The sequence below is a fragment of the Benincasa hispida genome, chromosome 11 (assembly GCF_009727055.1).
Source record: "Benincasa hispida cultivar B227 chromosome 11, ASM972705v1, whole genome shotgun sequence".
Classification (NCBI taxonomy): domain Eukaryota; kingdom Viridiplantae; phylum Streptophyta; class Magnoliopsida; order Cucurbitales; family Cucurbitaceae; genus Benincasa; species Benincasa hispida.
Genome location: NC_052359.1, coordinates 75,895 through 89,202, shown reverse-complemented (window position 1 = coordinate 89,202; position 13,308 = coordinate 75,895).

Sequence of the window (13,308 nt, the reverse complement as noted above, 5' to 3'; positions counted from 1 at the left end):
AATTAATTAAAATTTCTAATTAATTATTTATTATTAATTTAATTTTATAATTGATTATTATAATTAATTTTGAAATTAAATGGAATCGATAAAAATGCAATGAAAGTCAATATGTTGACTTTTTTACTTTTCACCTTCCTCCGGCTTATCACCGGCAGTCTGCTCAGGGCTCCAACCTCAACGGTTGGCAACTAAACACGAGGGTTGCGCTCGTTGTCAATGTGTTGACTTTTGACTTTGAAAATATAAAAGTCAAATTTGTTAACTTTGGACTTTGAGAGTCAAATTTTGACCAAGTTAATGGAAAGATCCAACATAACATATGTGAGTGTGAAATGCCAACTTTTGCATGGCCAAGTGTTGTCTTTATTTGAAGACACTTGTCCCATTAAATCCCACCTTGAGTTATTGGATTTTTTAGTGTCAAATTCTCATCAAACTCAAATTTGCATGTTTTGCATGTAATAGCCTTTACAAGAAAGAGTTTCTTGAATTTTAAACTTATTGGCCATAGTGGAATTTGATGAGATTATGTGATAATCTCATAAAATTTTTCTCTCAAAGTTTTAGCCTTTTCCCCTCCAAATTAGTCACTCATGGATCCCACCATCCCATTGTAAGGCTGGAGAATAGTCGGCAACACTCTTGTGATGATCTATGAACCGTTCATGAGGAGATTGGAGCTAATTTGGAGAAAATTCAAAGTCTACAAAGGTTTTATTCCTTTCCCTTTTATTTGTTTCAATTGCTTGATTATCTTTGTAATTAACATAATTAGAGTACTTTAGATATGTTTTTCTTCTGCTGCGCATGTGTTCATTCCATCACCATCGTCTTCATTCCATGACCATTTTGCTCATAGGATGATAAAAGCCAACTTTAAACATTGTCAATCACATACCTCATTGTTGAAAACGATGTTCAAACTTCAAAGTAGAAACAAAAGTAAGAAACACGTGCGCAAGTGAAAAATGTCAACGATCTGGCGATGGTGGTTATCAAAAACTAGTCAAGACGATGGAATTCAAGAAAGGGTGCAACGATCGCATACACGAGATTGATAAGGAGAAAAAGAGATTTTGGGGAGTGGCTAAGTGAAAAAGATGAATAATATGAGATTTAGGGTTTTTTGTTATCTTATTTTAATGATGATGAGGATGATATTAATAATAAACTACACAAATTATATGTATATATTTCTATACATGCACATGTTTCAAATAATTAAAGTTTAATTTCCATTTGTATGTTTCTTTTTAAGTATAACAAGTCATTTTTATGTTTTTCTACATGAAAAATTGTAAAGATCGAAATTATGAAGAAAAAAAATCAAATTAATTTGATAACAATATGTATAAAATAATGAAAAAATATTTAAATACAATTGAATTTGTAAGAAACATTTAAACAAATCTAAAGTTTGTTAGATAAAATAAAATTTGATAATAAAAGATAAATTCAAAAATAAATTGGAGAGAAAAATCAGGAAGTTTTTTTTATCGAGATTTATTCGATAAGTAGTTAAATAAAATATAATTTGAGGGAGAAAAACCAAGTCGTGTATTTACATTTATAATGTATTCATAATTCCATTTTTATTTAAGCTTTAACAATTACACTTAACTCTATCAACTACAAAACCTATGAAAGAAGCATAACTCGTTGTAGAGGCATAGCAAAAACAGCAAAATTGCACAAGGGAATACTTACTTATTTATCAAAAAAACAAATTAAAGGTATAATAATATAATAAAATGATAAAGAATAAAAAATTATAAAAAAAATACAAAAAATTATAAAATTTAAATGAAATATACAGTTTGTTAGATGATAATATATACAAAATATTAAGTAAAATTCTAATTAGGATAAAAAAAATTAATCATAATTTAAAATAATAAAAAAACGAATAAAATAGTGTAAAATCTAAAGATATATTGTAAATTAAAATAAAAATGGTGATAAATAAATTAAAGATTCATTGATTATGAGTATTTTTGAAAGGTAGTTAAATCAAATCAAAATACATATGAAACTGTTAATTCAAATTTTAAAATGAGAATAAAATCTGGCACCTTTATTTATTGATTCCGTTAGGTTGAAATCTCATAACTATTTCATTTACACTATATTTCTATTGAAAATTGATATATGAACTCATAATAGACTATTCCATTTACACTGTATTTCTTATGAGAATTTATACATGGTATAACAATTACACAATATTAAAAAAAATTGTTACTCGACCATATCAAGAGCAATTTGGAGATTAAAAAGATATATGTCACGTGTGCGGCACACTTTTACCAAAAAAATTATTATTCGTTTTTTTGATAAAATTCAAAAGGCACCACCAATTTTGTTATTTCCTCTTATTTACCTAAAATAAAAATGTTGATTTCTCATGTCAAAATCAGTGGCATGCAAGAATAAACAAGGTTTAGGTTTAGCCCAACAAAACTCATATGCTAAATTGGGCATAGGAGAAGGTGCTTGATCATGGCCGACCTATCAAAATGTCTAATAGGGCATGACCCAAGGTGATGAGTCAAAAAATTGTTGTGATTTAGCTCCAAAGCTATAGTGTGTAATTGTTGGCTTTTTTATTTTTAATATCAAATTAATATTTTGATGATAACAAGCCTGCTTTTATTTAATAACAATTTTAGTATTTTGAAGTCTTAAGCTCAAAATAACAAATTAAACGTATTTCGAATCGCTCAAATTGGAGCTTAAACAAAAAAATTGTGGTCAAAACAAGCTTAATAGAAAAATACTCCCAAGTGATAACATGATGGCTTATTCATCAAATTGACCCAACTGAAAGGAGATATTTTGAGCATTGGACGAGTGACACATGGTGGATTTTTTTTTTTTTTTGATTGATTTAAAAAGAAAACGAATGTAAAAAGAAAATAAATTTAATATCATATAAGTTTGTGATAACATCTAGTTTTGGACATATGGTGGGCATTTGCTTCTTTGTTGGATTTTATAATATATATATTATAATATTATTTTTTTATTTGTATCTAATGGCTAGTTGAATTTAAATCTCCACCATTAAATTTTCTTTTACAAACATCTAATGACCCAATTTGAATTTGGTTTTCACTTTTTCCCTCTCTTTTTAAACTTTTTCTCTTCTCCAAAATTAAAATAACAATTACATATTTTTACAATCCTCAAAGCCACCATTGTTATTCTCTCCAAGCTCCCAATTTTTTCTTTTCATCCTATTCTCGAGAGATTTATTGTATTTTGAGTATTGATTTGTTGTGAGTTCAAAACTTGTAAATCCACTATATTGAGAGAGTTGTAAGTATGCTATTTTATTTTCAACCTATTATAAGGGTTGTTCTTGATCCGAAAAAAGTGGTTGTAACGATTTGATCATCGACTATGGAGATGATCGGGTTTGTTCTTGCACCAGAAAAAATAACGTTGTAGTGGTTCAACTCTAGGTCATGGGAAGAGTCCAAGACTTCAGAAGTGAGGTACCTAAGAGGAGCTTGGGAAGTGAATGTAGGTCGGTTGTGCCGAACACTATAAAATTCCCTGTGTTAATTTTGTTGTCATTCTCCTATTTAATTTTGTAATTGATTTGTTAATATATTCTATTTGAATGAAATTAATTATTATAATTTATGCTTGAAATTACTTTCTTATATATGATTAATAGTTCTTAAATTTCCATATCTTATACCAATCTTATTATTAAAATTATAGGATTTTTGAAGTGTTGACTTTAATTTCTTAGTTTTTTTGGATTGTATTATTTTTCATGAAATTATTGTTTAAATTATTTGATAGCTAAAAGTATATTGATTTACTTAATTGGGCCAATGTTAGAGATTTTAACTAGTTTTATTAAACTCTATTCACCCCTCTAAGATTGATCCTATAAAGATAACATCATTTACTCTTATAAATATATCGGTATAGTTTCAAGAAAATAGGTCCATTCTCGTATTTAAATCATAAAGCTTCCTCTCTCTTTCATTATCTAATTCATCCAATTGTGTGTGACAAGCACTATATCTATGTGTGAATTCTCCTTATATTTTCAAATCACTTTGTTTTCTTTCTAAACAAATTTATGGTTATTGTCAGATTTAAGGTCATATTCTTTTTATGATCTTATTTTTGCATCAACAATAATGATGACACATAACTAATATTTTGTAACTTATGCACACGCACGCACACACACACATTTAAAAGTATGGTGGTAATTGCAATTATACTTTTAGACTTTTAATTGTAAAAATGAGCCTTCAAACTTGTATTAAAATTTGACTCATAAACTTACGTAATGGTAGAACTTGTAACAGTGGAAACAATTGTATAAGCTTGATTGTTCAATTTTTATGATTTGGAGTCCAATTTTTTACAATTATTATAAATTTGCAGGGCCAATTTTAATACTTTAAAATTGAAAGTTTAATGGTACAATTGCAACTATTGTCGTACTTCAGGCTTTTATAATTTTCCCTACAAAAATCTATATCCTTTTAGGGTTGTTTGGGGAGGTGGAATATAATCAGGATTGATGGGTGTCAGAGGAGTGTTGGAAAGTGTGAATAGTTCAAGACGAAATGAAAATGAGATCGTGAAGCATGAAAACAATAAAAAGAGGGTTTGGATCGAAAACTGTTAGAACGAAATGAGTTTTATATTACAAATCAACCCAAAACGCTAAATCCAAATTTGAGTTTTTTAGGGTTAACAAGAAGAATGACGTATTTTAACTTTTCATTTGTAAAAATAGCAAATCAACATTTCACTTGTAGAAATAGCAAAACAAATTAAAAATAAAAATAAATGAGTTTATAAAAGTCTAAACTACCCTCAGCCACACAAATGAGATTGCAACTAACTTATTTAAAAATATTCGTAATTACACTGTAATTAAAAAAAACATCTAGAGACTATCGGTTGGGCATGCTCAGAGCACCGCATCGACCTATTCTCTAACCAAGTTGCCGCCATTTTTCTCTCTGAAATCGGCTCTTGTACTAACAATGGCGACACCTCCGGAATTTTGTCTTCATCCCTTGCTCTTGCGAGCGTAGCTTCCTCTCCTTCCACCAATACTTCACCATTAGCTTCAATTCTATCTTCTTCTATCTCAACTCCTCCGACACAGGCTCCATCGCCGACCTCAACTCCTAACAATGGTGTTTTCGTGAATAGAATCACTATCTCTGAATCTATCATTGTAACCATAATTTCCTCTACCCTACTACTTTAAATGTGATTTGTTTGTCTTTCTTTGCTTTAAAATTTTCAAACGAATTTAAAAATATGATATTTGATTATATAAAATTTTCAAACTAGTTGGAAAATCAAAATATAAAAACATAAAATAAGTTGAAAAAATATTTTAAAAATCGAAACAAATAAATAAAATGATATTTTGAAAAAAAAATGGTTTAGTTTTAATATTTGAAAAAAAAAATAACAATATGATTTGATCATTTAAAACAAAGAGATATTTTATGAGAAAATAAAGATGTATGGTAAAAAAGTGTGCAAAGAAAAAATTAGTTATACAGTAATTTGGATGAGGGTTTTGTTGTCATAAAAGGTATTTTGAATGTTTTTGTGATATTCGAGATATTTACATGACCTACAAATACACTGTAATTAGTCTCCAAACTACACTCAACAAATACATTAAAGTTAAAAAGAAATACAATACAATTGAAAATCAATCCACCAAACCATCTAAATCGCTTTTGAACTTACCCAAAATTCTGTATCAATACATTTTCTAGTTCTAGACCCAAAATATCAGATTAGAAAGTGAGGGCTAGACCGATAAAAACTTTATCTAAATAATTGTATTCCTGAAGAAAGAAACCAATTTAGTTTGGAGTATGAAAATCCCAATTAAAAATCGTCAATTGAAATTACTCACCAATTATGATGTGGTGTTGATCTTATGAACCGAAGAAAAACAAACAATATTCGACGATGGTATATCCTTCCTTGATCGAATCTATCAAGGTGGGTTTAAGACCCTCGACGCAAACTAGTTAATACCAACACTATCCATATGCTTGGCCTACATTTTCACAATGGCTCAATAGAAATCACTTTGGAAAAAGAGACTTTGCGACTTGAACTCTTGTCAATAGTCGATTAAGTCGAGCCTTTCATCTATGCACCAGTGGATTTGATCGATTAAGTCAAGCCTCTAAAATAGTGTTGTTGCTTGAGAACAAAAATTAAAAATGTGTTCGAAGCAATAGAAACTTCAATAAGGCAAAAGGCATGATAGGGGTTATTTCCATTCCACTTACCATTGAGAAAAGCTCTCGATCGTTGAACAACCTTAAATGATGAATAAAGTTAAGGCTACATGTTGTATTCTAATACTTTATGTCTTAAACAATTTAACATTTAAAATAATTTAAAACTCATGAATCTTGATTAAGATTAATTAGAAAGTATAATAAAAATAATAAATATCAGTTAGGATAATTAATATAATATGATATTTTAAAATTCAAAACAAGATTTGAAAATTAGTTGATATACAAGATTTGAAAATTTAAAACAATTATTAAATTTGATTCAAAAATTCAAAACAACTATTAAATCACAAGATTTTTATGGTAAATTATCCACTTGAAATGATGATCTTAATTAACGTTGAAAGTCTGTTGGGTTATATAGTCGAGCAATTAATTATAATCTCATTAACAAAAATGTCAAATTAATTACACTGCAATTAAAATGCATGATGAAAGCATTTTAAAATTTCAGAGAATTGAACTCACATGACATTCATGCATTTTACTATAATTCAAAATAATCAAATCTTTTACTATTTTTCTAAATGATAGTATAATTATTGTTATATTCGGTTTCCAATTTTTTATTACATTCCATTACGTCCATCACACCCCCTCGAAGCTTTAATACCGATGACGAAATAAAGGGTAAATACAAAGTTGGGCCTGCATGAAACGTTAAAGCCCAAACGTCAATTGGGCTTAAACGGCCTATTTCGAACGTGCTGCAAAGGGGAGAATTTCTACGAACTTTTGGGGGGAAATGATTTAAATTAAAATAAGATTTTCTATAAATAACTATGAAAACAATAATAATAAATTTAAAGTATCTTCCCTATAGATTATTGATTTTAAATTATAAAAATGTCTTTTAAAATGGTTAGTTTTTAAGAAAAAAAAAAAAAAAAAAAAAAACCACATATACAATGATTATCTTGCTAGGCATATCTCATAAGATAGATTAGGCTCCTCAATCTCAATATGGGCAAGGTTGAGGTAGACTAAATTCTTTTTTTTTTCTCTTGACCCGATGCTTCGAGTCTTGTAAGTCTATCTCGTTCTAGATTTATCCCTTTAGTCCAAACTGACATATAATAAATATAATATTTTTTCTTAAAAAAATTCAATACAACCACCTTAAAATGTACAACAACTAGATATATTTGTAATTATACCATATTTTTAAAAAATAAAATTTATCTACTAACCAACTAGAGCTATGTTTGGATGAACATATTTACATCAATATAAAGAAAAGACAAGAACTAAAAAATGTGGAGCATAACTTCTGAATTAAGTAAGGAAAGGACAAAGGAATGTGGTTTGGTTTTAGTATTTGCCATTTTAAAATATTCAAGCAACAAAAAATGAAATAAAATAAAAAGTGGAACAGACAAAATTTCTGACAAAAAAAGAAAAAAAAAAACATGAGACAAAAGTACAACCCACAAAGCCTACCAATGTCGGCCCAATAATTCAATTTCAAAAACCCACAATCTCCCTATTTATCGTTGTTTAATAAACAAAATGTCAACTTTTACCCTAATCTCATCAAGTTGTATCAATCGTTATCCTAAACTTGTTTGAAATTTTGTTAGAAAAAAAAAACATTCACACATGTCTTCAATGGATTATATAGGCGAAGGAATTAAATTTTTAAATTTAAGATTGATAGTACAAACTTTATGTCATTGAGTTGTGTTCATTTTTACAAATTATTGTGAGATTTGGTATTATTGAAAAATTAGATTATAGATATTTTTACTTTTATTTTGTTGTTGAAACCAATGATGAACTACATAAAATTGAATAGAACGTAGAAATTACATAATTTAACTAAATTTATGATTTTTTTTTTTCCTTTTTGGTAATGAAATCATTGAAATTTTCCATTTTTATTGTTTGAAGTGAAATCAAATAGTTTGAATTCAAAAAAAAAAAAAAAAAAGTAGCTAAGTTTTCTTTTCCAAGCTGAAAGAGGAAATAACGAATGATTAAAAAGGAAGAATTTTCTTTTCTTGTTTGAAGATAGATGAGATTTCTCTTTGATTTATTGACTCAAGTTTGAATTTTGGGCTAATGTTTCAAGTTTCAACATTATTTAGAAGTACTATCTATATTTACATCAAATCGCTGTACTTGATTTATTTTATAATCTATACTTTTTCTTTTTTCTTTTTTCTTTTCTTTTTTTTTTTTCATGTTACATGCCATAAATAATTGATTTTGAAAAAGAAAAATGTTATACTTTTGAAAATTCATAAATGGGTATATCCAAAAATAGCTCTAATAAAACCCATTTGAAAAATTCTTATCTTTTTTTTTTTTGTTTGGGCTCCACAATCCCAATTCAAAACTTCTTTCCCTAAAGTTTGAATGACATTTCCTTTGGTCTATTGATTGAGAATTACATTCCTTAAATGATCATTTTTCAATGTTCATTAAATCCTATGACTTAGGTCTATTTTTCTATCTTTTTGGGCCTATAAACCCACCAAAGAACAACAAAAAAAGAGGAAAAAAGTGCTATTTTGGTCAAATTTCAACTCTCCAAAAACCCAATTTCTCTATATCTCTCTCTAACTTTTAGACTATTTGGTGTGTGTTTTTGGGGCAAAATAATGATTTGGGTAGGACCCTAAGTGGTAATTTTGCCTAAATTTGCCCCCCAAAAATGGCCATGTTGTGCAAAAATATGATAAAAATCTTGTGTTCATAAACTTTTTTTTCCCTTTAAAGTCAAAGGAATTTGAATATTGTTCCTGAAAAAGAGTAAATTGATACAAAATGTGGCAACAAAATTGTTGGCAATGTGCCCCAAAAGAGAAGTTGATGAGATGATTCAAAGTTTAGGGGGGAGAGCACCCAAAAAAAAAAAGGGCTTGATTTGTGTATCAATACCAACCAATAAAAAATTAAATTTGAATTTAGTATTGTATTTTAAAGTTAAAATAAATTAAAAAGATATGATGGGAATGGAAAAAGATGGGACCTTTCTTAATTAAAATTTATATATTATAAGTTTTTTTTAATCCTAAAGTGGATTGGAAAGATTTGCTGACGTGTCAGGGAATCTCAAAGGGACAACAATGCATGGTTTTATTTTTATTATTTTTCCACTTATTTACTTATTTTTTATATAAAAAATAGCTACATTATCAAATTAAATATTAGACGTTCAAATAGTCTACATATTGTTTTATGAAAAATAAATTACACTCATGTTAAAGTCTCTTTGTAATGACCCTCGAATGACTTTAAGACGTGTCACTTTTATTATTTGAAAGATGATACAAAATTAAGATTAGTCCCAAATAATTCCAAAAATAAATAAATAAATAATCCAATGTAACAAAATTATTCAAATTATGAATCATCTAAAAATAAGTAACGTGAGCGTAATTTAATCGACATAAAATTCAATCGACGATTAAGAGATTAGAAGTTAAAATTTCCTACTATTGTTGAAATAATAATAATAAAAAATAAAAAAAAACACGTGGAACTTAAAAAATGGTTTTATATTTAATGTAAGCCACTGAAATGAAATGTATTTAATAATTACAATTTTGTTGTGAAATTGAGTAGCACGATGGCACAGAACGCGGATATGAAGAAAATATAATATAGTAATAATATATAATATAATAAATAAATATTAAAATAAATGTAATATAATATATAAATAAATAAACAACAAATAATGGATTTACCACTATCTCCAGTCTTTTTGGATTGATCACCAATATATGTGTATCTTTCAAAACTCACCAAATGTCACTAATTCTCACATGGAAGATATCTAACTCGTTGCCATCGTTTAATTGTAATGGCAAATACTTATGTTAAAATACTGGCTTAATGCGTACAAGTGACACTGCATGCAAAATAGCATGTCCATGTTGAAAGTGTAGCTCTCAAAAGCAATGGTCTAACGATTAACTGCAAATGTCTTATGAATGATTCTACTAAATCATTTTGTGTATGAACACGAGTCACAGGATGTTCAACATTTATCCCAATTAACATACAATAATTATATTAAAAAAATGGAATATAAATTCACCATCATTATCAAGACGAATGTTCTTAATTGTATAATCAAGAAATTGCGCTTTTAATTTAATTATTTGAGCAAGTAATTTTGTAAATGCGAGTTTTCGACTTGATAATAAGCAAACGTGTGACCATCTATTGGATACGTCTATTAATACCATAAAACCTCTAAATGATCCACTTGGTGGGTTAATAGATCCACATATATCATCGTGAATTCGTTCTAAAAATTAGGTGATTTAGTCTCCACTTTGACTGGTGATGGTCTATTGATAAATTTGCAATGAGAGCAAGCATCATATGATAATTCATTAGACAGGAGAATCTTTTTATGTTTGGAGTTATAAACTTTAGGTTCATTGTTGCATATGTTTCAATTACTCGTGTATGAGTATAATATAATTCAAAAGATAAAGCATACAACTTTTCCAATATATGTTTTTCATATGAGATAGTAGATATGATATAAAGATACTCCATATTATTCTTACTATCAGTCTCAATATGACGACTATTGCAACATATATCTCTAATGCCAAGTAGAATTATCTTTGATCGACTAGAGAACAATGCATTGTTATTGTAAATTTTGTTCCTCTAACCAAAATAATATTTGTTTTTTCAAACTCTTCAATTAGGTTTGAGAACCTGATATTGTATTGACTTTTGTTTCCAACATTAGTTTGGAAAAATATTTTTTACTTGTAAGTATTGTATGTGTAGTTACACTGTTTGCCAGATGTCACAATCGCTCTTTCGGAAGCTTCTCTTAGCGATTGTGCAGCACTTGTTCCCGCTCACAAACAAGTCAGCCAACTCGAATACGGACTGTCGGTGGCACATCGAGTACCTCTCGCAACCTCCACCCCCGTTTTAGGGAAAACGGTTTTAGAAAACGGGTTTGGAGAAAAGGTTTTCGTAAAAAGTTTTTGTGAGTGTGAATAAATAAAGAAAGATTGTAGTAGACTAGAAAGCAATAAGCAACAACAACAGCTTTATAGAGTACTACTCCGGGTATGAGGAAGTGATGGTTAGTCTTATCCCCATATAGTGCATTATGAACAAAAATCCAACTAGCTCCCTTGCATATGCAAAAGGCTGCGAATGTAGATTGGTCACTTACAATAAAAATGTAAAGAAAGCAAGCTAACTAAGCTAATACAATACAAGATATGAAAGTATGCTAGAAGGGGGTTGGATCGGGCATGCGGCCATGGACAACAGGCCCTGGACAAGCATGACCGTGACACCAGACATATACCTTATTTACTCATTTTTTAGTCACCCAACATATGAAAATGATCCAAGTTTATTCATTAAAAGAAACTAATGCCAATAAGAAAAACAACATTTGAAATATATAAATGTTAACATCTACTAAGATGAAAAGAAAAAAAAACATGGAGATGAATTAAAAAAACAAACAACATTAGGTCTAGATATTTTCAAAGTCAAGGGAAACACTTGATGTTCCATCAATTCTACCGATTTTCTCTTTAGGAGATTCAAAAAAGTTTGTCACATCCAAATTTGTCATATGAGATTGGTCAAATATGTCATTATCCTAATATGCAAAATTTGATTTCATTTTTTTCTCTTTTTCTTTCAAGGATGCTTGATAGAGATCAACTAAGTGTTTTGAAGTACGACAGGTACGTGACCAATACCCAGTCATTCCGCATCGGAAGCATTTATTTTCAACACTTTTTGAACTCTTATCTCGTGGAGATTTTCCTTTGTGATCATCCTTTTATGTGATTCTTTTGAAATTTAAATGATTAGAACAATCATCACGAAAATAATAATTCCTTATTCCTCTGCCACAGTCATGAACTCGATCACGACCACGATTGTCAAAACGACACTCTGTAATGGCGAAATAAATACTAATTAAATAAGGTAAGTTCAAAAGACTTTCATTAATATTAAAACAATAGTAGGGTACCCATAAAACATAAAAGATAATAAATAAGTCTAAAAAATGATTCTTAAAAATAAATTTTAAACATCAAAACTAAAAGTCGAGAGAAACATGAAAAGAACTCTAGATCTCATAAGCGGAAGTGTAAAAACTAGTCCCAGTGGCTCGATCACGAATTCTGCTTGTCCGTCGCTGGTGCATATCTACCTTTACCTGAAACAACAACATAAGAATTAGTATAAAATACTCAGTAAGTAACCCCACTACTGGGGTCAGGCTAGGCATCTATGTCTTCTAGATACCCACCTCTGGTGAAACATATAAAGTGCTCTAATCCTCATGGGACACATATACACATGAAACAAGAAGGAGATTGAGTTCTATCATACTGTAGTTAAGTATGCTCACTACCTCTGGTGAATCCCGAAGAGATACGAACTGGTGAATCCCGAAGGAAACACAAACTGGTGAATCCCGAAGGATACACAAATTGGTGAATTATGAAGGAAACACAAAATCTAATGGGTATCTAACTAATCAGTAAGGACATTTGCACTGTCTCAACATCATAATCATCACTGTACGAATCTACGACATATATATAAACCTCAACATCATGGCTCTACAACATATACATATACATCAACATCATGGTTCTACAACATACCTCAACATCATCAGATCAAATACAACCATGGAAGCACATACCATCTCATACTAGCATTCAAGTGTCTATGTGCATAAATAAATAATTCGGATCTCGTAACAAAACATATGTTAATCATGTTACACTATCAATCTTTCATTCTGTCATTCTGCCATAACCTTCATTTAACATGCTAGCATATATCTAATGCCTAGCCTGTGAGTAGTTCCAGTAGTAAGATTACTTAACTTGATATTAGGTCGAACTAAAAAGCAATTGAATCTTTGTGAAATTCTTGAATCCTCAATCAAGCCCAAACATAAACCAAGTTTTAAAATTAATAGTTAAGGCCGAATTCCAAACACCCAAATATTACGAAA